This window comes from Dryobates pubescens, chromosome 4 (genome assembly GCF_014839835.1).
Source record: "Dryobates pubescens isolate bDryPub1 chromosome 4, bDryPub1.pri, whole genome shotgun sequence".
In the NCBI taxonomy this organism is placed as follows: domain Eukaryota; kingdom Metazoa; phylum Chordata; class Aves; order Piciformes; family Picidae; genus Dryobates; species Dryobates pubescens.
In genome coordinates, this window is record NC_071615.1 from 47,430,717 (window position 1) to 47,456,080 (window position 25,364).

A 25,364-nucleotide genomic window follows, 5' to 3' on the forward strand; every position below is an offset into this window, starting at 1 on the left:
TCCCTTCCCTCCAGCCTGTCAGCTGCACCACACAGCTTGGTGTCACCAGTGAACTTGCTAAGGGTGCACTCAATATGCATCTGTAAAGCCTAAGGAATCAAAGAAATGGCAGAGCATGTCAAATGTGGCAGGTGCATGGGACAGAAATGAGGTGAAGAAAATGACATGAATGAGCATTAGCTGACGCCAAGGAAAACCAGCCCAAACCCTAGTAAAGATTAGAATGGCAAGAGGCAAAAATAGCAATGCAGAAGGATCAAAGAAACTGCTGCTGCATGCCAGTGGTTCCATCAGGCACCAGCAACCATGCTGGGGTTTGCTGATAAAACAAAAAGCACAAAATTCCTTACAAAATGGGGAACACAACACACTTTACAGCAACCAGCAGATAGAAGCTGGGAAATAAAAAAGGGAAAGTGAGAGACTGGCAGTGCAGGAAACTCACAGTAGTTGTAGCTGCTCACTCACAGGGATGCTGGAGCAAAGAAGGGCTTAGAGGAAACAGCAAGATTCACAAATTAAGTCTGGAGCAGACTGGGACAACAGCTTGCACCAGCAGGAGCAGTGATGCCAGCTCTAGTGGGTAGGAAGAGATAGGCCAGGGGAAGCAAATTTGCATGATTTAACCACAGAGAGAAGAAAACTTTTCTTCAGAAAGACTTTCCTCACCACCAAGATCAGATGACAAATTTAAGCAGTATTAGTATCAATGTCCAATAAAACCTGAGAGGCAGATATCCTTGTGAAAACAAAGCATCTGTTGGAGCCATGCAAACGCTCTGACACCTTGTCAGGGATCGAGTTGAATCTGCTGCTCTTATTCCACTGCTGCTAGCCACTGCTGGGGCCAGAGTGGCTGAGAGCAGCCAGGCAGAGCCAGGGACCTGGGCTTACTGGTTGACAGTAGCTGAACATGAGCCAGCAGTGTGCCCAGGTGGCCAGGATAGGCCAATGGCATCCTGGCCAGTGTCAGGAATAGTGTGGCCAGAAGGAGCAGAAAAGTCATTCTGCCCTGTGCTCACCACTGGTCAAGCTGCACCTTGAGTGCTGTGTGCAGTTCTGGGCCCCTCAGTTTAGGAAAGATGTTAAGATGCTGGAAGGTGTCCAGAGGAGGGCAACAAAGTTGGGGAGGGGTCTGGAGCACAGCCCTGTGAGGAGAGGCTGAGGGAGCTAGGGATGTTTAGCTTGGAGAAGAGGAGACTCAAGGGAGACCTTATTGCTCTCTACAACTACCTGAAGGGAGGTTGTAGACAGGCAGGGGCTGGTCTCTTCTCCCAGGCACCCAGCACCAGAACAAGAGGACACAGTCTCGAGCTGTGCCAGGGGAGGTTTAGACTGGATGTTAGGTAGAAATTCTTCATAGAGAGAGTGATTGCCCATTGGAATGAGCTGCTGGGGAGGTGGTGGAGTTGCCATCATTGGAGGTGTTTAGGAGGAGACTGGATGGGGTGCTTGGTGCCATGGTGTAGTTGATTAGATGGAGTCGGGTGATCAGTTGGACTTGGTGATCTTTGAGGTCTTTTCCAGCCTGGTTAATTCTGTATTCTGTAAACCATCAAGGAGAGCCTTTCTGCTGTTGCTTTTTCAGGGGGTTGCTTTATGCAGGAAAACTGCTGCTGCTGAGAAATAAACTGGTGCTGCCCTGCTAATTTCAGTAGCCATTGCCATGGCAGCTCAGGTCTTCTTCTAAAACAGATAGCATTTGTAATTACAGTAATGAGAAGACCCTAAGTGCATTTGTCCAGCTGGGACAAGAGTGCACAGGCATATTGACTTTCCACAGCTGCACTTCCCTAATCAATATATTATGAAGAAGTGAAAGTAGATGCTTATTATCACTTGGCGATTTTCACCCACTCCTGAGTCCTGTTTCATTTTCAGTAGGCTCAGCAGGATGGGCTAATTGTCTGTCATGTGTGCCAGCAGTGCCATTGTTATGGAGCTGGGCGATGTGATGGCACTTTGACTGAAATGGAGCATGGGTTTATGTAAAGGAGGTCAGCATCCTCAGTGTCCTGAAGGGAGGGAGGGAAGGGATCCATCCAGAGGGACCTGGACAGGCTGGAGAGGTGGGCACAAGCCAACCTCACGAGGTTCAACAAGACCAAGTGCAGGGTCCTGCAGCTGGGTGGAGGCAATCCCAGGCACAAATCCAGGCTGGGCAGGGACTGGCTGGAAAGCAGCCCAGAGGAGAAAGACTTGGGGATGCTGGTGGACGAGAAGCTCAACAGGAGCTCTCAGTGTGCACTTGCAGCCCAGAAAGCCAACCAGATCCTGGGCTGCATCAAGAGAAGTGTGGCCAGCAGGGCAAGGGAGGGGATTCTCCCCCTCTACTCAGCTCTGATGAGACCACACCTGGAGTACTGCCTCCAGTTCTGGAGCCCCTATTACAAGAGGGATCTGGAGGTGCTGGAAGGTGTCCAGAGAAGAGCCACGAGGATGAGCAGAGGGCTGGAGCTGCTCTGCTATGAGGACAGACTGAAGGAGTTGGCGCTGTTCAGTCTGGAGAAGAGAAGGCTCTAAGGTGACCACTTGGTTCAAGAGCCTCCTCTAAAATTGAGACACTTGAAGGTGTCCAGAGAAGGGCAACGAGGCTTGGGAGAAGCCTCGAACACAGCCCTGTGAGGAGAGGCTGAGGGAGCTGGGATTGTTTAGCCTGGAGAAGAGGAGGCTCAGGGCAGACCTTATTGCTCTCTGCAACTACCTGAAGGGAGGTTGTAGCCAGGTGGGGGTTGGTCTCTTCTCCCAGGCAACCAGCACCAGAACAAGAGGACACAGTCTCAAGCTGCACCAGGGGAAGTTTAGGCTGGAGGTGAGGAGAAAGTTATTCAGTGAGAGAGTTGTTATTCATTGGAATGTGCTGCCCAGGGAGGTGGTGGAGTCACCATCCCTGGAGATGTTCAAGAGGGGCTTGGACGTGGCACTTGGTGCCATGGCTTAGTCATGAGGTCTGTGGTGATGGGTGGGACTCAGTGATCTTTGAGGCCTCTTCCAACCTTGGTGATTCTGTGATTCTGTGACAATGGAACTTGTTAGCATCAGGCAGGAACATCAGCACAACCTTCTGCTTTTATTTGGAAACTGCTCCCACAATGTACACCACATTCATTGAACTCTAAACAATAAGCCTTTGTAAGTGGAAAGACTGTGGCACTGGAATGTTTCCCTCTGTCCAAGAGGCTGTGTGCTTGCTCAGGTCTTTTATCCTATTTTTGTCTACTTCACAGAATCTATAACATTCAAAAATAACAGTAGTGGCACAGGTAGAACTAGAAGAATATGCATGCAATGTGAAAGTCCATTTAGCAAAGTATTTCAGCTTTCATGATCAAAGAGGGCTAAAAATGTCAAAATCACAGAATCACAGAATGTTAGGGGCTGGAAGAGACCTTGAAAGCTCATCCAGTCCAACCCCCCCTCCCAGAGCAGGATCACCTACACCAGGTCACACAGGAACACCTCCAGGTGGGTTTTGAATATCTCCAGAGAGGGAGAACTCCACAACCCCCCTGGGCAGCCTGTGCCAGGGTTCTGTCTCCTGCACAGTGAAAAAAATTCTTCCTCCTGTTTCCATGGAACTTCCTATGCCTCAGCTTCCACCACTGCCCCTTGTGCTGTCACTGGGCACCACCCAGCAGAGCCTGGCTCCAGCCTCTGGGCACTCACCCTGCACATCTTTATGAAGAAAAGGGCACTCCACAAGCCCCCAGGCAGCCTGTTCCAGTGTTCCATCAAAATGACTCTTCAAAGTTCATTTCTTTCCTTCTGGACAGTTATTTACCCAAGCAGCCAGTGAAATAGCTGCACTTTTAAACTCACTTCCTAGAAGCTACAGGAACCTTTGGGCTGCTCTACAGAAACCAATTTTCTGCCAAAGAGCCTGAGGCAGCAAATTCATAGAATTCTTCATCCAACTTTTCACAACATGGGATATAGTACTAAATGTTGTTACACACACACACAGATCTCAATGCCAAGCACTCACTAATCCTTGGTTAAAAACAAACCCAGCCAACCAAACAACCAAAAACCCCAGCAAATGAACAAAAGCCCCAAACTCTTGAGTCTTTATGAAATGAGGCTTACTGTGCAGAAAAGAGAGTTCCTTTGTGAGGCAGTGATTTTTGGTCTGCTCCAAAACAAATACTCAACAATTTTAATGTGTGATGGAGCCCTGCAGGAACAAAATTACAGCTTAACCAGTGAGCTACAAATGAAGTTGGCTGGTTTCTCTGAAATTGGATGGTAGGAAGAAGTTCTTTCCCATGGGGGTGGTGAGACACTGGCACAGGCTGCCCAGGGAGGTGGTGGAAGCCTCATCCCTGGAGGTCTTCAAGGCCAGGCTGGATGTGGCTGTGAGCAACCTGCTGTAGTGTGAGGTGTCCCTGCCCATGGCAGGGGGCTTGGAACTGGATGATCCTTGAGTTCCCTTCCAAGCCTAGCAATTCTCTGATTCTAGGATTCTAAGTAAGAAAAATATAAAGATATTCCAAAATTATGCCAGAGAAGACTTTTTTCAGTGCTTTTGCTTCATTAAGCAGGGAATGAGAGTTCATCTTTGATTCACTAAGCACACACCAGTGACAGGCAGTAATTTACTGGCCTCTAGCAGTCTGCTGCTGGGGTTTGCAATGCAGGTAACCTCCCCCCTCCACCTACTGACAAGAGGTTACCACTGATATTAGAGCCAGCAAAGTTCCTACTCTGGTATCTCAGCTCTGCTGGGTGGGATGGGAGCTGTACAAACCACAAAGCAGGGAGCCCATGGCCCATTAAGCCCTCAGGATCTGCGTTAATAAGCCCTGCTGTCCTCATTTGAGCTAGAAGAGAAATAATTCTCTTCAGTGATTTTACTTTTCAGCTGTCTCTTCTAAGTGGCTGCACTTTCTGAAGTTAATGGCATGTTCTGCTGAGTGCTTGCTTCTAAAAGTGGCAGTGCTTGATGTTCATAGTTACTACCAAGGATTGGCACAGGGAAAGGCTCTTGCTTGTGCTTGTTTCTGCACAAACCGTTGCTAAGTCTTGTCTACCACATCAGGGCACCATAAAGCAAAAGGCCACACTTGCAGGGAGGGGCAGACAGGACAGATCTGACAGGGATGGACCCTAAAGGGACCAACAAGGCATGTCATTACATATGTGTCATACTCAGTATCAAGTTGAGGGATCACAATGGTTAAGCCCTTTTCTTCAATGGCCAGCATCCAAGGAGAGCTCTATCTGTTCTGTCTTTGGCCACGATGCATGGGTTCCTGAATCTAATTCCTGAAGCCAGCTCTGGAATCTAGCTCCCATCTGCTTCTGAGACCAGTGTGGGACTTCCCCAGTGCCTGCCCACAGCATCAGGGGTGACAGCAGGGTTGGAGGGTTGGGTTTGGTACTTCTTTTGTGTATGTTTGTGTCAATTTCATTTTATTTTATTGTATTGATACTATTGCCATTAAAGCTGGTTTAGTTTTATTTTCCAACCCTTCAGTCTCTCTCTCTTATCCCTTTACTCATCTTTTATATTCATTGAGGAGAGGCTGAGGGAGCTGGGGGTGTTCAGGAGAAGAGGAGGCTCAGGGGAGACCTTATTGCTCTCTACAACTACCTGAAGGGAGGTTGTAGCCAGGTGGGGGTTGGTCTCTTCTCCCAGGCAACCAGCACCAGAAGAATAGAATAGAATAGAATAGAATAGAATAGAATAGAATAGAATAGAATAGAATAGAATAGAATAGAATAGAATAGAATAGAATAGAATAGAATAGAATAGAATAGAATAGAATAGAATAGAATAGAATAGAATAGAATAGACCAGGTTGGAAGAGACCTTCAAGATCCTTGCCCTGTTACATACATGGAAGTAGAACAAATAAAGCCGAAGCCATTGTCCTCCTCCAGGTATACTCAGGACCCTTTTTGATTCTAAAATGTCATCTGTAAGACTCCCAACTGAACTGCACATAGCAGAGAGCCTCATGTTCCTATTACACAGACTGGGGTTTTTTCAGTGTTTTCTTTATAAACCTCCAGCAGTTTCATTGTAAAGTTTTGCCAGCCCACCAAACCAAAACACCATCACACAGGCCTCATATCAAAGTATCACCAGTATGGGTTAGAGGCTGCCCTGCTGGAAAGCAGCTCCACAGAGAAAGACCTTGGGGTGCTGGTGGACAGCAAGTTCTGCATGGGACAGCAATGTGCCCTTGTGGCCAAGAGAGCCAATGGGATCCTGGGGGGCAGCAAGAAAAGTGTGGCCAGCAGGGCTAGGGAGGCTCTTCTCCCCCTCTGCTCTGCTCTGCTCTGCCCTGCTGAGACCACAGCTGCAATACTGTGTCAAGTTTTGGACACTGCAGTTCAAGAGAGACAGAGACCTGCTGGAGAGAGTCCAACAGTGAGCCAGGAGGATGCTTAGGGGACTTGAGCATCTCCCCTGTGAAGAGAAACTGAGAGCCCTGGGGCTGTTTAGTCTGGGGAAGAGAAGACTGAGAGGGGATCTGATCAATGTCTATCAATAGCTGAGGGGTGGCTGTCAATTGGAGGGGGCCAAGCTCTCTTCTGTGGTGCACAGTAATAAGCCAATGAACACCAGGTACAAGCTGGAACAGAGAAGATTTCAGCTCAATATGAGGAGAAACTTCTTTCCAGTGAGGGTGACAGAGCCCTGGAGCAGGCTGCCCAGAGAGGTTGTGGAACCTCCTTCTCTGGAGACTTTCCAAACCCACCTGGCTGCATTCCTGTGCAGACTGCCCCGGGTGAAGCTGCTCTGGCAGGGGGAGTTTGCCTCAATGATCTCTGGAGGTCCCTTCCTACAGCTGATGTACTGTGGTACTGTGATTCCTCTGCAAAACCAAACCATCAAGTATTTACCAACCATTAAGTTTCATTTTTGCTATGGGACAACTAATTGCAGGATCTAAATGTTCAGGTTGATGTGCTTGAAAACACACATGTGCATAACCTCCACATACAGGAACCAAGAAGCAGTGAGGGAAAAGACAGCTAACAAAAAAACCCCAAACCAACCAACCACCAACAACAGGGAATATATTTTCTCAAAGAGGTGAGCACACAGAGTGATCTTCAAGGGTCATGTTGTAGTTAGCACCAAAGGATGAATCCATACATTGTTGGTTTGCAATTGCAGGATGAAGGGGCAAAGATTGCTTGCACACAAAACAAACCAAAGCAAAAAGAAAACCACAGACAAAAAGGGGTTCCATAAATGTTTAGGGTTTCTTTCAGCCTTGTATTGCTGTTCACTGTCCATTCCCTCAACAACACAGAAACGATCCAGTCACTGGACTAATACAGGTGTTCCTGTGTGACCTGCGCTAGATTGTCACAGAATCACAGAATCAGCCAGGTTGGAAGAGACCTCCAAGATCATCAAGTCCAACTTATCACCCAACCCTAGCATATCAGCTAGACCATGGCACTAAGTGCATCATCCAGACTGTTCTTAAACACCTCTGGGGACACTGACACCACCACCTCCCTGGGCAGCTCATTCCAGTGGCCAATCTCTTTCTTTCTAAGCTCAAGCCTAAACTTCCCCTTGCACAGCTTGAGACTGTGTCCTCTTGTTCTGCCAGTGACTGCCTGGGAGACCAACCCCCTTCCCTTTCAGGTACTTGTAGAGAGCAAGAAGGTCTCCCCTGAGCCTCCTCTTCTCCAGGCTAAGCAACCCCAGCTCCCTCAGCCTCTCCTCACAGGGCTGTGCTCCAGACCCCTCCCCAGCTTTGTTGCCCTTCTCTGGACACCTTCCAGCAGCTCAACATCTTTCTTGAATTGAGGGTCCCAGAATTGGACACAGCACTCAAGGCAGTTATGTGGTCCTGCTCTGGCAGGGGGGTTTGACTTGGTGATCTCTGGAGGTCTCTTCCAACCCATACCACCCTGTGGTCTAGCCCCTTTGCTTTCATTCACTGTATGAAAACAAGACTTTTAAATACTTTTACAATTTGAGTCAGTTCACCACTTGGCCCCCTCCCCACCCCCTCCCTCTCCCCCTCCCCACCTCCTCCCTCCCCTCCCTCCCCTCAGTTGTTGGGGGCTTTTTTATCTCTTCTGTACAAGGATGGGAAAGAATAACCGAGGTCAGAAAGCTCTTCTGCTGCCCAAACTAGCATTTGCAGGATGTCATCTGCAAGCAGAAGCAGCCTGAAAGGGTATTAAGACAGAAAACCTTTTAGAAGCATTAGTAACTTTTCAGTATTTCCCATACACACCTCACAGACCTTATTGGAAATGTGCACAAAGACAGCAGCCATACCTTTCTTGTAACTAAAAGTGACTCATGCTGTAAGGATGGGGCTAAAATAAGAGATGAAAGGCCATGCAGCCTGGAAGACTGGCACACCAAACACACCTGCCAAGCAGAAATGCCCATTGCTTTCTTCCCTCTTCAACAGGCACATTGCAAATGTGTCATAGAATTGTCAGGGTTGGAAGGCACCTCAAGGATCAGCCAGTTCCAACCCCCCTGCCATGGGCAGGGACACCTCAGCCTACATCAGGCTGCTCAGAGCCACATCCAGCCTGGCCTTCAAAACCTCCAGGGATGAGGCTTCCACCACCTTCCTGGGCAACCTGTGCCAGTGTCTCACCATCCTCATGGGGAAGAACTTCTTCCTAATATCCAATCTGAATCTACCCACTTCTAGATTTGCTCTATACCCCCACTCCTGTCACTACCTGATATCCTAAGATGTCCCTCCCTAGCTTTCTTGTAGCCCCTTTCAGATACTGGGAAGCCACAATAAGGTCTCCTCAGAGCCTTCTCTTCTCCAGACTGAGTAGACCAAACTCTCTCAGGTAGGTGGCATCCCACAGGATACCTCACATACAGCATACTTAGCCTTTTTGCATGGCCATCAGTCAACATATAAATGAAAATCATTTTACCTTCTATTTTGGGGAAAGGAAGATTTTTCAGTCTATTAACAGCTTGTGTTGTAAGTCTTGACAAGAAAAGGAGTCTCACTAGTCTATACTGAAAGGATTGTTCACTTGACAAACATAACTTCTGTAAGATGCACCTGATCTTCTGAAATCCCAAAGTAGCAGATTATTCACAGAGGTTTTAAGAGTTAATCTGGCCCCTTCATTGCTCTCTAAATCAGCTCATACAAATTTTGAAGAAAGCCTTTAAGGGTTTATACATTCCTCAGGAAGGAAAGCATAGATTAAAACAATAGGAACCCCTTCTCCCTTCTACACTAGGGCTGGAGCTCCTCTCCTATGAGGACAGACTGAGAGTTAGAGTTCAGTCTGGAGAAGAGAAGGCTCCGGGGAGACCTAATTGTGGCCTTCCAGTATCTGAAGGGGACTACAAGAAAGCTGGGGAGGGACTTTTTAGGGTGTCAGGGAGTGATAGGACTGGGGGAATGGAGCAAAACTAGAAGTGGGTAGATTCAGATTGGATGTTAGGAAGAAGTTCTTCCGCATGAGGGTGGTGAGAGACTGGCACAGGTTGCCCAGGGAGGTGGTGGAAGCCTCATCCCTGGAGGTTTTTAAAGCCAGGCTGGATGTGGCTGTGAGCAACCTGCTGTAGTGTGAGGTGTCCCTGGCCATGGCAGGGGGGATTGGAACTGGATGATCCTTGAGGTCCCTTCCAGCCCTAACAGTTCTATGATTCTATAAAATGATGTTTCAAAGTCTGGGGAGGAAACAGACTCCTGGTTTATCATGACGAATAAAGTAGTCCTAGGAAGACAAGGAAGCTTCTGTTCTTTCAGTTGAGGGGGGAGGGCAAATAATTTAAAAAATAATAATCATAGTAAAAATCATCTAACTCTTCTGCATCACATTCTTCCTCCTGAACCATTTGCATATTTTTCTATTGAAGTTCAAAAGACTCAAAAGCTAAATTAACGTGCTTCACTACGGATGTCAGGAATGCAATTACTGCTCATCAAGAGCTGCACAAAAGAAGGGCAGGGCTGAGGTGCACAGCAATGCAAGATCTTTATGTGGGCTTTTTATAAAGGCTTTCTGATAGAAACACATCCAGCTAAGCAGAAAGCTAGAGGCTGTCCTTGTTTATTCATGACCCAGCCAGCTGACCTGGATAGCCGTCGCTGGGGGTGTCCAGGACGAGGCTTGACAGGATGCTTGGTGCCATGGTTGAGTTGATTAGGTGGTGTTGGATGATAGGTTGGACACGATGATCTTGAAGGTTTCTTCCAACCTGGTCTGGTCTATTCTATTCTATTCTATTCTATTCTATTCTATTCTATTCTATCCTATCCTATCCTATCCTATTCTTAGCCTATATTTGCTAGCCTAATTTTCAGAGAGATCTTGTATTATATGAAGAGGCCCAATAGGGACATAGAGAAGCAAGAGCATCAAACTTTTCTTCAGCCTATCCCGCCTGCAGCAACTGTTTCTTTATCTAACATTCCTGCAAAGCATCATCATAGTCTAAACAGCTTCCCTAACAATCCACAGAAGGCAAGATATGTTTTGAGCACCACTCTCCTGTGAAGAAAGACTGAGACCTGGGGCTGTGTAGTCCTGAGAAGAGAAGGCTGAGGGTGTCTGCCCTTCTCCAGGTCACTGACAAACCTACTGAACAGTACTGCTCCCAGTCCTGGCCCCAAGTCAGTACTCATCTTTGTGAAGAAGATGAGATTTAGAGGGCAGGAGACTCCATAAACATCACAGCAGTAGAGAAGCTTAGTGATTTTTACAGTGTGAGACTCCACAGACATTAAAATTCCGACAGGGCAACAGGAGCCAAGCATCATTCAGTGTTGCTACAAGCTATACCATGTTACCTCTTTGTGAAGGAGTCTGCAGTCCCTGTACAGTTTTACTCAACAGTCAAAGCTCTTGATGATGAAGCGGAATTATTTTCCCCTTTGGACCCATTTCTGTGCTGCTTTTGTGTCTTTGATCGTGTCAGACAGGATTCACTTCTGCTTACTTGGTAGTGATCATTTCACCTGCACTCTCTGAATATTTCATAGGCCTAACCTAAAACTTTGTCCTCTTATTCTTCTTTCCTTTGGCTTCTCTTTCTCAGCCTTTTAAACATTCCTTTACATGCTCATTTGTCATCTTTTGCCTCTTACCAAGCAGTCTGAGTTTTATTCTGTACTTTAGGAAATTATCCCTTTTCCTGTACAGGCTCTATTGATCAGGGTTGATCACCTGATTGACTCAAGTGATTAAAAGCTGACAGTTCCCTTCATAACCTGTCTTTCCACAACACCTGCAGAATTCACCCAGTCACCCCCTCCCAGCGCTGCTAACCCTGTGCCACCCAGGAACCTGGGGAACCTATGGGTCCCTCGTGGCAACACACCTGTGGCTTTTGTCCTCATCTAATCACACTCATTGGAAATCAGAAGGCTAAACAACACTAAATCAAGACAAATTCCTTCAGCAATACTTACATGAGTTTGCAAGCAGCCTGAAGTTAAAAGTGGGCTTGGAGAAACACCACAATTAAAGGAATCTGGAACTGCAGTGCCTACCAAAACACATTGTTCTCTCTTCTGCCTACAGGCTCCATACATTAGTCTCTGCATCAGACTGATGAGGGAGCGCTGCAAGGAGTGGTCCAATATTTTGTTTCCTCATTACAGGGTTAATGTTTCAGCCCCCAACATTCTTCAGAGTATTCAATTTCAGTCTCTCTCTTCTCCTTATTTCAGGAAGTTCAAGAAGACTGAGCACTGTTTGAGAGGAAGTCTTAAAGGTGTAGGAGCAGGCTGTTCCCATGTGCCAAAAGATGAGCTGACAGGAAAGAAGGCTGTCCTGGATGAACAGAGACATCTGGTTGCAACTCAGGGGAGGAGGGGAAATGAGAGTTTGTGGTCTTTGGAAGGAGGGGCAGGCCACTCAGGAGGACTACAAAGTTCTTGTGAGGCTCTGCAGAGAGAAAATTGGAAGGGCCAAAGCCCAACTAGAAATTAATCTGGCTTCAGATGTTAAACAGTTCTATAGATAAATGAACAACAAAAGGAGGACTAAAGAGAATCTCTGTGCTTTGTTGCATGCAGGAGGGAACATAATGGTGAAGGATGAGGAAAAGACTGATGCACTCAACATTTTCTTTCCCTTGCCTAAGTCTTTAGTAGTAGAACCAATTGTTTGCTGGATACCCAGCCCCCTGAGCTGAAAGATAGGGATAGGGAGCAGAATGAAGCCCCCACAGTCCGAAGGGAAGGGAAGGGAAGGGAAGGGAAGGGAAGGGAAGGGAAGGGAAGGGAAGGGAAGGGAAGGGAAGGGAAGGGAAGGGAAGGGAAGGGAAGGGAAGGGAAGGGAAGGGAAGGGAAGGGAAGGGAAGGGAAGGGAAGGGAAGGGAAGGGAAGGGAAGGGAAGGGAAGGGAAGGGAAGGGAAGGGAAGGGAAGGGAAGGGAAGGGAAGGGAAGGGAAGGGAAGGGAAGGGAAGGGAAGGGAAGGGAGAAGGGGGGAAGGGAGAAGAAGGGAAGGGAGAAGGGGGGAAGGGAGAAGAAGGGAAGGGAGAAGAAGGGAAGGGAGAAGAAGGGAAGGGAGAAGAAGGGAGGAGAAGAGAAGAGGGGAGGAGAAGAGAAGAGGGGAGGAGAAGAGAAGAGGGGAGAAGAGAAGAGAAGAGGGGAGAAGAGGAGAGAAGAGAAGAGAAGAGGAGAGAAGAGAAGAGAAGAGGAGAGGAGAGAAGAGAAGAGAAGAGAAGAGAAGAGAAGAGAAGAGAAGAGAAGAGAAGAGAAGAGAAGAGAAGAGAAGAGAAGAGAAGAGAAGAGAAGAGAAGAGAAGAGACCTCAACCAGTTAAAAAAGGCAACAGAATGAAATTCACAAAACCATTGTAGAAGACAGTTTATCTATCAAAAAAAACCCCACAGCTTGCTGATTTGGGTATTGAGAAAAATAATTATCAAGTTCAGTTTAGGAATAATTTTGGTTGAATGGAAATGCAGATAAAATTAATTGAGGTACAGTGGGAAATTGATTGGGATCTCTCTTCCCAGGCAACAAAGTACCATGCAGCCGCTTGCTCACCCTTCCCCCTCCCCACACTGGTGAGATGGGGAGGAGAATAAAAACAAAACAAAACAGAAAACAACCCCACAACCCCAAAGTAATGCTCATGGGTGGAGAAAAGAACCATTTTAGAACTGAACTAAAATTAAACACAATAACAGTAAAAATAATTAAAAGGAAGATAATGAACGGAGAAATAAACCTCAAGAAAAACAAATGATGCATAATGCAGTCGCTCACCACCCACTAATCGATGCTCAGGCAGTCCCCAAGAGGTGCTTGGCACATCCTGGCCAGCTCCTCTCAGTTTCAGCACCAAGCAGGACATCCCTCTGGCGAGCCCAGTTCAGCTGCTCTGCTCATGCTCCCTCCCAGCTGCTCGCTTGCAGAGCATGGGAAACTGAAAAATCCTGAACTTAGCACAAGCACTACTTAGCAACAACTCCAACAGCAGCATGGCATCAACATTGCTAAGTCCTGGCAGACATTTAGCAAACCCAGGAAGAAAATGGGGGGTTAAACCCCCTTTAAATGAGCAAAGTGACAGTTTGGACTCTGTTTTGACTGGGACAACAAAAAGGTGTGAACCAAGCTGATCTGCTCCTGATTTTGGAGTGTCCTTCAGTGTTGTTTGTGAAGGAGAGGACAGCACCACTACCATCATCACAATATGAATCCAATCCTTGCCTTTTATTTAAACCTCATCAAACTTATTTTATTTAATGAGAAAACAGAACCATGTGACTTATAGAATAGCATCATAGAATTGTCAGGGTTGCAAGGGACTTCAAGGATCCTCCAGTTCCAAGCCCCCTGCCATGGGCAGGGACACTGCATCAGGTTGCTCAGAGCTACATCCAGCCTTTTCTTCAAAACCTCCAGGAATGAGGCTTCCACCACCTCCCTGGGCAACCTGTGCCAGTGTCTCACCACCCTCATGGGGAAGAACTTCTTCCTAACATCCAACCAGCTTTTTTGTAGCCCCCCTTCAGATACTGGGAGGCCACAATAAGGTCTCCCATAGAAGAGAACCATAGAATTATTAGGGTTGGAAGGGATCTCATGCATCATCTAGTTTCAAGACTTCTAAGTTTAGGTAAGCAGAAGGGTTTCCTGAACCTGGTACATACATGCACAGCTACTAATTGTGATGTAATCCTGAGGATAACCATGATGAGGTGTTAGAAAGCCAGCCCTGGGGGAAAGGATTTGGGGGTGCTGACGGATGAGAAGCTGGACATGAGCAGGCAGGGTGAGCTGGCAGCACAGAAGGCAAATCACAGCCTGGGCTGCATCCAAAGCAGCATTGCCAGCAGATCCAGAGAGGTGATTCTGCCACTTTGCTCTGCTCTGGGGAGACCTCACCTGGAGTACTGCGTGCAGGTCTGGAGCCCTCAATAGAGGAAGGACAGGGACCTGATGGAGAGGGTCCAGAGGAGGGCCACAAAAATGATAAAGGGTTGGAGCAGCTTTGCTACAAGGACAGGCTGAGGGAGCTGGGGGTGTTCAGCCTGGAGAAGAGGAGGCTCCAGGGAGACCTAATAGCAGCCTGCCAGTACCTGAAGGGGGCTACAGGAAGGCTGGAGAGAGACTGTTTACAGAGGCCTGCAGTGACAGAACAAGGGGCAATGGCTTCAAACTAGAGAAGAGAAGATTTAGATTGGATGTTAGGAACAAGTTCTTGACTATGAGGGTGGTGGAACACTGGAACAGGTTGCCCAGGGAGGTGGTTGAAGATCCTTCCTTGGAGACATTCGAGGTGAGGCTGGACAAGGCTCTGGGCAGCCTGATCTAGTTGGGGATGTCCCTGCTGACTGCAGGGAGGTCGGACTGGATGAGCTTTGGAGGTCCCTTCTGGACCCTTTTATGATTCTACGATTCTGACTCAGAGATCCTCTGTTGCAGTGTAGCTGAGTAATTTGCCTGACAAGAAACTGAATTTTCCAAGACTTTCCCCTCACGAGTTGCTACACTTTAAGGAAACAAGACAAGTTCTGAGAACCAAGGTCTTTCTATTCTTGTGGCAGATTCAGTCCAGGCCATCGTGTCAACCCATGGTGTCCATCAAGCATTCCCCTCCTGCAGTCACTCACACCGAGGCTTATTTGATTCAGTGGCCACCAAAGCCCTGGAATATGAACTGCTAAAAACTCCTGCAACATCAGGCTCTCTTCCTCTGCTCCATTTGCTCTGCCCTGCAAATGTGCTCCTCAGATCGAGCAGCAGCCAAGGATAAAACAAACATCAGCCCCGACGCTTTTGAGGGCAGCATTCAAGTTGGAGCACCCTAAGAACTTCTGCCAGGAAATGCTGTCCTACTTCTTCTGACAACCTCTAGCTTGCAGAAACAATTTAATGAGAGAAAAAATGTCAAAAACGTGGCCACTGACAGAAAGATCAGAGGTGACCATGTAATTACTCTGTCTCATCATTAGGGAAGGATTATGATGGCTTTGATGGTTTCTGGCAGAGGGAGGCTGGGTTTGTGTCAGGCGCGCTGATTGAGGCGTGGAGTCAGATACACAGACAAGAAGCAGGACAGGGCCTCAGGGAGGTCATTACTGCTCCTTAGATGGTGTCGTGTCCTGTGGCTTGGATGCTCCCAAATGAGTAGGTTCTTGGACAGATGCTAATGAACTGGAGGCAGCAGAATGGGGTGATATAACAGGTAAGGAAGGAGGAACAGTATCTAAAGGGACCAGACAGCAGGAGGAGGGAGGAAACTCAAATGACCAGCAGAAAGGAGTTTCTTATCTCTGGCCATGACCGCAGAGGGGGGTGGAGGATGCTAGCAGCAACAGAGGAAAAAAAACAAAACACCACCACTTAGGCCTTCACATTAAGGGAAGACAGAATCCAGGTAAAAGTGCAAAATGAGGAATTTGAGGTCTGACTGACCCATACCCCTTGGGGATAAAGGAAGTACAGAAGGTAAGCAAAAGGAGAAAACGTGGACACATGAAAAGAATCAGCATGGTGCTTCCCCTCACCCGGGGCTAAGAAGAAAAGCTGTTGGGAGCAGCAAAACTTCCACAGGCAAAGTAGGACACCAGGAGCAAATTAAAGACTCCTTCAGCTGGAGGACACATGCTGGAAACCCCTGCCAAAGAGACAAGGTACCTGAAATTAAACATTGCCTGCAGGACCTTTATGTAAGCACCCCAGAATTGCCAGGGGGGTAGGTGGGGGGGATAATAAAGAAGTCTCCTTCAAAGAATTCCTAAAAAGGAAGAAAGTTTGTGCAGTATTTATTATCTTTTTTTTTTTCCCAGCAATGGAGCAAGTGAGAATTAAATAGATAGAAAAATGCCTTGTCTCAAAACTATTCTTTGTAAAGTTCTTGCAACCTGCTTGAGGGGGAAAGGGGGAAATTGAAATAAAAGGAGGAAGATGTCCCTGCCTTCACTAACAATATTGTACTTTGAGGGCATAGGAGTGGTTTGTTCTTCTGGAGATATTCCTGGCTCATAATGATCAGTTTTGGACAATACAAAAGTGTTCCTTTCCTCTTCCAGAACTACCTGAAGGGAGGTTGTAGCCAGGAGGGGGTTGGTCTCTTCTCTCAAGCAACCAGCACCAGAACAAGAGGACACAGTCTCAAGCTATGCCAGCAGAAGTTTAGGCTGGAGGTGAGGAGAAAGTTCTTCAGTGAGAGAGTTGTTAGCCATGGGAATGTGCTGCCCAGGGAGGTGGTGGAGTCACCATCCCTGGAGGTGTTCAAGAGGGGATTGGATGTGGCACTTGGTGCCATGGTTGAGTCATGAGGTCTGTGGTGACAGGTTGGGCTTGATGATCTTGGAGGTCTCTTCCAACCTTGGTGAATCTGTGATTCTGTGATTTAAATTTGCAATTAATACAGAATACAAAAGAAAAAAAGAAAAAAAAGGAAAAGGCCAAATCTTGAGGGGTGCAACAAAACCCAAACCTATCTGCAAACAGAATAGGTGTAGAAAGAAATTGTGGATTGAGTCATGTCAAGTCCAAACCTTCATTCACACCAAAAGGCAAAAGACAAAACTAGGAAGTTGTAAGTGAGAAAACAAATCCTTAAATCCATGCTTTAAGTAAGGAAAGAATTGTTCCAGAGACATCTCTATTAGACATCCCAGTATTGAAAACACAGAGTAATTAATTCAAGTTTTGATTAGTCCAGCTGGGAAGGAAGAATAAACTGCAACAGTACAGGTTAGGAGGAGATCTGCTGGAGAGCAGCCCTGTGGAGAAGGAGCTGGGAGTGCTGGTGGATAACAAGTTCTGCATGGGACAGCAATGTGCCCTGGTGGCACATTAGAGGAGTGTGTCCAGCAGACACAGGGAGGTTCTCCTACCCCTCTACTCTGCCTTGTTGAGACCTCACCTGGAATATTCTGTCCGGTTTTAGGCTCCCCAGTTCAAGAGGGACAGGGACCTGCTGGAGAGAGTCCAAGTGAGGACTACAAGGATGCTGAAGGGACTGGAGCACTGCCTGGTGAGGAGAGGCTAAGGACCTTAGACTGTTTAGTATGGAGAAGAGAAGACTGAAAGGGGATTTAATAAATGTCTATCAATATCTGAGGGCTGGGGGTCAAGGAGGGGGGAGTCAGGCTCTGCTCAGTTGCACACTGGGATAGGACAAGAGGCAATGGAAAGAAACTACAGCACAGGAGGTTCCACCTCACCAGGAGGAGAACTTCTTCACTGTGAGGGTCACAGAGCACTGGAACAGGCTGCCCAGAGAGGTTGTGGAGTCTCCTTCTCTGGAGCCTTTCCAGACCCATCTGGATGCATTCCTGTGTGCTAGATTCCATGGTCCTGCTCTGGCAGGGGGGTTGGACTCAGTGATCTCCCGAGGTCCCTTCCAACCCCTGACATCCTGTGAGCCTGTACTTTGTCTGTGATTGGCATGCAGCTCCGAGCATAAAAATACTTTAGTAAGAATTATACATAGATACTTCTGGGATTCTGATGCTGCAGTCCACCAGCAATGTCATGCAGGACTGCTTGCTTGAGTGTCAAATTGAAATTCCCCCTTCCTCAGAAATACTCCTCAAAACCCAAGGGTTTCTGTGGAATTAACAGAAGCTTGCACATTTGTTCATAAAGACTTAAGCAGCTTCTTTGTATTGTGCAGGGTGAGTCTCATTAACTAAAGTTCTGCTCAGAAAGGCTCTAGATAATGAGGAAGGGCAAGACAGTCATGAGACAGAGCATCAGTGATCTTGACTAGAGGGGAACAAAAGCTGTCCCAAGGACCTCCTAGAATGTGGGAAGCAATGGACTACATTAAAAGGAATTCAAGGGTTAAGTAAACAGAAGGGAAGGGGTCTGTGCAGAACTTTAGGATGACTGGAAGGTTAACTCCTGAGGGGAACTGGGTGATACTGTGGGAAGAAATGCCTCACACAAACATGCACAATATTCATTATTAACTATAAGGATATTTGATTCTTCTAAGCCAAAGATTTGAGCAGGATACAGGACCTCTTCATGTCCACAGCAACAGGATGCAATGCATTAAAATCCCCTTGTTCCATGAAGTCCTGAAAGAGGATATTCTGAGGATTTTACCAGGTCTTCTCTAGACTTTAACCTGTGGAGCTTGTGGTGATGTGAGAGATCATTATAAGTTTTCAGAAAGAGAAATACAGTACAGAGAAGGAAGACATTTTCCTAAGATGACAGAGTTCCTGTTTGGCAAGAAACTGGTGAGGCTGCATCTGGAGTATTGTGTCCAGTTCTGGGCCACTCAGTTCAGAAAGGACCTCAGGGAACTGCTTGAATGAGTCCAGCACAAAGCCACAAAAATTATTGAGGGAGTGGAACATCTTCCTTCTGAGCAGAGCCTGAGGGAGCTGAGGGCTCTGTAGCTTGGAGAGGAGCAGCCTGAGGGGTGACCTCATTCATGCTGATAAAGATGTGCAGGGTGAGTGCCCAGAGGCTGGAGCCAGGCTCTGCTGGGTGATGCCCAATGACAGCACAAGGGGCAGTGGTGGAAGCTGAGGCACAGGAAGTTCCATGGAAACAGGAGGAAAACTTTTTTTCCCTGTGAGGGTGACAGAACACTGGCACAGGCTGCCCAGTGGGGTTGTGGAGTCTCCCTCTCTGGAGGTATCCAGAACCCACCTGGAGGTGTTCCTGTGTGATGTGGTCTAGGTGATCCTGCTCTGGCAGGGGGGTTGGACTGGACGAGCTTTTGAGGTCCCTTCCAGCCCCTAACATTCTCTGATTCTGTAAAGCTTTAGCCATTGCAGCCAAGTGCTCTGCTTTGAAACCACACCGCTTGGCAAGAATAAGATCTCCTTTGTTATTTAGACAGTCTCAGCCTTTCATGGCCACTTATAGTCACCACGAGGCTACAATGGCTTTCCAGATTAGAAACTGTGAATGTGAATTGACATTTTGCTGAATCTATTATTGCTAGAATTGAAGCACAATTTGTTCCAGAGGTTAAGCATGAAGGGGCTTTGCTATGGATTCACAGGCTGAGGAGACCACTTTCCCCACAGCATGCTTCCCGGTACAAAATGACTGTTACAGGGTTCTGTGCATTCCCTCATTGCTCCTCTAAGGCTTCCCCCTGCCTGTTAAAGGCTCCCAGAAAAGAACACATTTATTTGCATAGACATTTAGGGGAGGGGAGGGGAAGGGAGGTAAGGCAAGGCAAGGTGAAAACCACCAAAATGGAACCTAAAGGATTGCTTAGTGTTGCATGCAGCACAAATGTACTTTCCACTCCAATCTGTTGCCTAAACTCATGCTGTTAACTCTCATGCCTTTAACTCCTGAGTATTCTCCCCCCAAACAGCCTCAATAAAAACACACAGAAAACATTCCAAATCCACTCTTGGCATAGCTCCACAGTCCTTTGGAAGTGCACCAGGGATGAATCTAACCCTGGTCTTCAGTGCAACGTCGTGCTTCACCACATCCATCTTGGTAAACTTCCAATTCCATTATAATGAATGCTGTTAGCAAGCATGTGTTTGGTTGGGGGCTTTTGTTTCTTTTGTCCTTTTTTTTCCTCTTCTTTTCTTTTTTAATAAAAGTATTCTAAATATTCATTGCCACCCACATCACCTCTCTGTTCTCATGGAATGAAGGAATGAATTACTTGGATGTTTTCTACAGGGAACCATCCACATAGCTGCACTGTCATTTAACCTACAGCAGTGCTAATAAATGTGCACAGCTGATGATGCTGTTCCACACAAGACATGCTGTTGAAAATAACAAGCACATAGCAGTGGTCCTGGCCAGCAGTTAAATCCAATTAAGCTATTGATGTCCAGTGTCAATTAAATTATTGATGCTTATTCTAGCAGCTAGAGAGTTGGTGAAACTTACCCCGTGAGGGAGCAGACCCCTTTGCTTTGTCATAGCAGTGTCCTAGCTCCCTATTAGCAATATCAACAAATCCCTGCAGTTTAGCAGGAGCTGGGCAAGTAGCAGGTAAAATAAGGATTGGAAATCTGAAAGGATGACTCATCCACCTTTTCTTTTCCCAATCTGAGAAAAGAGCTACAGGGGGATGGGGGGTGGGGAAGTAAAACCTAACAGAAATCAAACAAATCAACATTAATTCTCTCTTTCTGAACACACAGGGGAGCAACACCTTAAACCTAGAGAACTATCATTCACGAAGGGAGGAGGGGAAAAATCCCACTGCACACTTGCAAGGAGCAGCTGCCTTTGTTGCAGCAAACCCTTTGACTACAAATAGGCTCCCCAGGATCCTGATCTTAGGCCACACAGGCTTTGCAGGGTCTGGCTTTTTACTGAGACAGCTGAGGCCTGTGTTGCAGCACCAGAAAAAGAGACTGGAGTGCAGTGCAAACTGAGATGTGGAACAGCATTCAGATAGCCACTAATGGGGGAAGGGGGGCAGGAGCAGTCCTGTACAGTTTGTGCCTCCTACTATTTTCATTTTGACTCACTGTGGCTGCAAAGAAATACCAGTTTCACTGGCTGTCTTGGGCAAAGTCTCAACAGAAAAGGAAAAGGCCTCTCAAATGGTCACAAGGGCATTCTTCTTGCCATCCTCCTATGGGCTTGGTCAGGAAAATTCCATTTAAAACAGTCCTCTGGATATTCAAACCAAAAAAAACCCAACCAAGCAAAAACACACAGCAAACTGAAATGTGCCTGCTAACTCAGTCTGCCTAACAGATGGCAGCCTGCCTTCTGTTCACTGCCCTGGGGACGCAGGGCATCAACACAGAGAGGCAAGTTTCTTTCCATCTTCCTCTGATGGATGCTGCAGTCTAATTCAGGGCCTTTGTTCTGGTCCTTTTGTTCCTTGACCAGGTATGGGAACATACAGGTGGTGACCCAGTCTTCTTAGGACAGAAACACATTAGATCACAGGGAAAGAAGGATATTATGCCTTCTACCAACCAGGTGCTAAGCTATTAGCTGTTATTCCCAAAACTGCTCGTCACTTTTTGCATAAGAACTCAGAGGGCAGACACTCAGCTAGGAAAGCCCTGGGACTGGTCCTGAAGTGCCAGTGGGAACTTGATGCTACAGAGCCAAAAGACCTGGGGCTCTTTAGACTGGAGAAGAGAAAACTGAGAAAGGAATCCTCTCAATGCTTATCATTATCTAAAGGGTGGGTGTCAAAAGGATGGGACCGGTGTCTTCTCAGTGGTGTCCAGTGATAAGACACGGGGCAACAGGAACAAACTAGAACACAAAAAGTTCCACATGAACATAAGGAAAAAGTTCTTCCCTTTGAGTGTGAAGGAGCCCTGGAACCAGCTGCCCAGAGAGGTTGTGGAGTCTCCTTCTTTAGAGGTACTCTAACCCCACCTGGACACATTCCTGTGCAACCTGATCTAGTCGAACCTGCTTTAGCAGAGGGATTGGACTAGATGATCCCCACAGGTCCCTTCCAGACCCCACCATTCTGTGATACATCTCAAGATCAAGGTTTGTAGAAAGCTTAGATTCTGAGCACAGGAAGTTACAAAGGTCTTAGCACAAGGAGACAACTACGATTAATTACTTCACAGAAACTCATGATGCGATTTAACTGCTCATTCATCACATCACGCTTATCAGGCATGAAGAAGCTTCTCAGTGCTTAAATAAAGCACTAGAAACAAGCCTTTAAAATCCTTTTTCTTCCTTAGGAATGCATAATGATGCTGTCTCACTTCCTGGGTATAACCACTTCAGTCAGAGGAAGAGGGCACAACAGCCAACCTGTTCTTCTTAAAGTTACAAGGCTGAAACACTGATGACAGAGACTATTTTTCAGGAGTCAGCCTGAGAGCTCAGAGTTACCCTTTTCTTTTGGCCATTCCTCCTATGACTCATTTTCCCAAGATGTCTTCCAAGAAAGTTTTGCAGGAGGAATGTGGAAAAAATAACATCCTGGTAATAATTCCCTCAGCCCTTAGCTGTCTTAATGCACAGCTGTGTTGTCTACACAGCTGAACGTCCTATTGCAGTTCCCAGATCCATGGTCAGGCCAACTGAGAGGTCATGAAGAAAAATATTTGTAAAACAAGTCTACTGTACTGCTAGTTTTGTGGCAACTCATCCATACCCTGCTTCAATGAGTTGTTGCAGCCACAGTTCTGAGGGCAGCTGCTGGCCGGTGCAGAGTGCAGGATTCCTTAGCTGACCACTTCCTTAGCAGGCTGCCCAGAGCCAAACAATCACATTCCATGGGGGCCAAGAACAACAGCCTTGGCACCCTTGGGTTGGGACATGCTGCAGAAGCCACCTCCTTGACATGCTGGCACCTCTCACTGGGAAAAGATTTCAGCTTAGAGATGTGGTTGGGTTTGACTGCTGAAGGGACCTGTGCTAGATTCTATGGTCCTGCTCTGGCAGGGGAGTTGGACTCAGTGATCTCTAGAGGTCCCTTCCAACCCCTGACATCCTGTGAGCCTGTGAACAGAACATTTCTATTTGGCCTTTGATGCTTTGCTTCATCTACACATTTCACAGTATCACAGTATCACGGTAACTAAGGTTGGAAGAGACCCCAAGGATCATCAAGTCCAACCTGTTCCAACAGACCTCACAACTAGACCATGGCACCAAGTGCCACGTCCAATCTCCCCTTGAACACCTCCAGGGACGGCGACTCCACCACCTCCCTGGGCAGCACATCCCAATGACGAATGACTCGCTCAGTGAAGAACTTTTTCCTCACCTCGAGTCTAAACCTCCCCTGGCACAGCTTGAGACTGTGTCCCCTTGTTCTGGTGCTGGTTGCCTGGGAGAAGAGACCAACCCCCTCCTGTCTACAACCACCTTTCAGCAAGCAAAAAAGCAAGGATCACTTTCTTTAGTCATTGGTTCTTTCCTGTTGACAGCAGTTCAAATCTAAGGGATCTCAGAGAGCTTCTTTTATGCAGGCATGGATGTGCTGAGGATGTACTCATTACTCCTGCTCCGTGCTGTGCATGGATGTTTCTCGCCAGCCATCCTTACCCTCCCCCCCCCCCCCCCCCCCATTTCATCTAATGTCCAAATCTGCTGTACACCTTTCACAGGATGACTAACATATCCCTCTGGTGGATAACCAAACATCACCTCTGTTTGCTTAGCAGTCAAATGCAGCCTGGACATTAGAAGCAATAACTTAACTGATTGCCACGGAGCTCTCACATTTATCCTCGCAACGAGTTTGGCTTCTGGTATTTGGCCTCTGCAAGAATTCCTGCATATATTTAATCTACCTCAATGGCATTCAAGTATGAATCACCTCCTAAGTATCTCCCAGACTTTGTGGTCTTTTATCCAACAGCAACAACAAACAAAACCAAGAAAAGGGAAGGGGAAAATAAAAGGGGGAAAAATGCCCCCAGAAAGGCAAAATAAAACCAAAAGCACAAACCAAGCACCAAACAAAAGCTATCACATAAATCCTTGTACTTACAGAATCACAGAATCCACCAGGTTGGAAGATCATCAAGTCCAACCTATCACCCAACCCTATCTAATCAACTGGACAATGGCACTAAGTGCCTCATCCAGTCTCTTTTGAACACCTCCAGGGACATTGACTCCACCACCTGCCTGGGCAGCACATCCCAATGGTCAATCTTTCTGAGATCAAGCCTAAACTTCCCCCTGCACAGCTTGAGACTGTCCTCTTGTTCTGTCAGTGGTTACCTGGGAGAAGAGACCAACCCCCTCCTGGCTACAGCCTCACTTCAGGTAGTTGTAGAGAGCAAGAAGGTCTCCCCTGAGCCTCCTCTTCTCCAGGCTCCACTCCTGTCAAGCAGCTCATATGGAAGTTCCCAGGCCAGATTTGTATCACATTTCAGCTATTCAGATGTAGTCAGACACCATTTAGGTTTGCATTTAACTTTACTTCAGGAAAAAGGAGGACAGAGACCCAAGAAATGGGAGCAAATATTCCCCATCTTGTTACAGCAGTTGGAAAGAGGAAGAGATTTGCCTTTAAATCTGGGTGAGGTTTTTGATTTAGGCTTTGGTTTGTCAGGTTTTTCTGGAAAAGGGACACAGGTCCCTGTCACCTGCTTCATCCTGCCTGCCAGCTGTCTCCCTCCCCTTACAGAACAGCTGCTCACAACAGTTCCCATTTGGTCCATTGGTTGTGAATGTCACCCACCACAAACTGTCACCTGTCATTTTGTCACAGCAATAGCTGGCTCTAGTGCCTGGCACCATTATGTGCTGCGTACTGTCCTACTGCAGACACAGGGCAGAAAGGCTGCAGCAGGAGAGACAGCAATTGATGCTGCAGCTGCTCTTCAGAGAATCACAGAATTACTGAGGCTGGAAAAGACCTCTGAGATCAGCAAGTCCAGCCTATGACCTAACACCACCACATCAGTTAAATCAAGCCACCAAGTGCCACATCCAAGCTTTTCTTAAAGACCTCCAGTGATGGCAACTCCACCACCTGCCTGGGCAGTCCATCCCAGTGCCTGATCAGCCTTTCTGTGAGAGAGGTTGTGGAGTCTCCTTCTCTGGAGACTTTCAAGGCCCATCTGGATGTGTTCCTCTGTGACCTGAGCTAGATTGTATGGTCCTGCTCTGGCAGGGGGGTTGGACTTGATGATCTCTTTGGGTCCCTTCCAACCCCTGACATTCTGTGAGCCTGTGACCCACCTGGCTGCATTCCTGTGCAGACTACCCTGGGTGATCCTGCTCTGGCAGGGGGGTTGGACTCAATGATCTCTGGAAGTCCCTTCCAACCTCTAATGCACTGTGATACTGTGACTTTCCTGTGTTGATGCCTTAAGCCAATATAGGACCTAGAAAAAAAATAAATAAAAGAAATTTGAAGTATTCTTCCTTAAAATCAAAACACAGACTTCTTAGTTTCACAGTAGGAAAAAGTGTTTCACTGATAACATTTCCTATAAAGCAAATTAAAATAGCAAGACATCCAACTCTGAACAAATGGTCAGTAAGAACAATTTCCAGGGACTAAAAAGGGGCA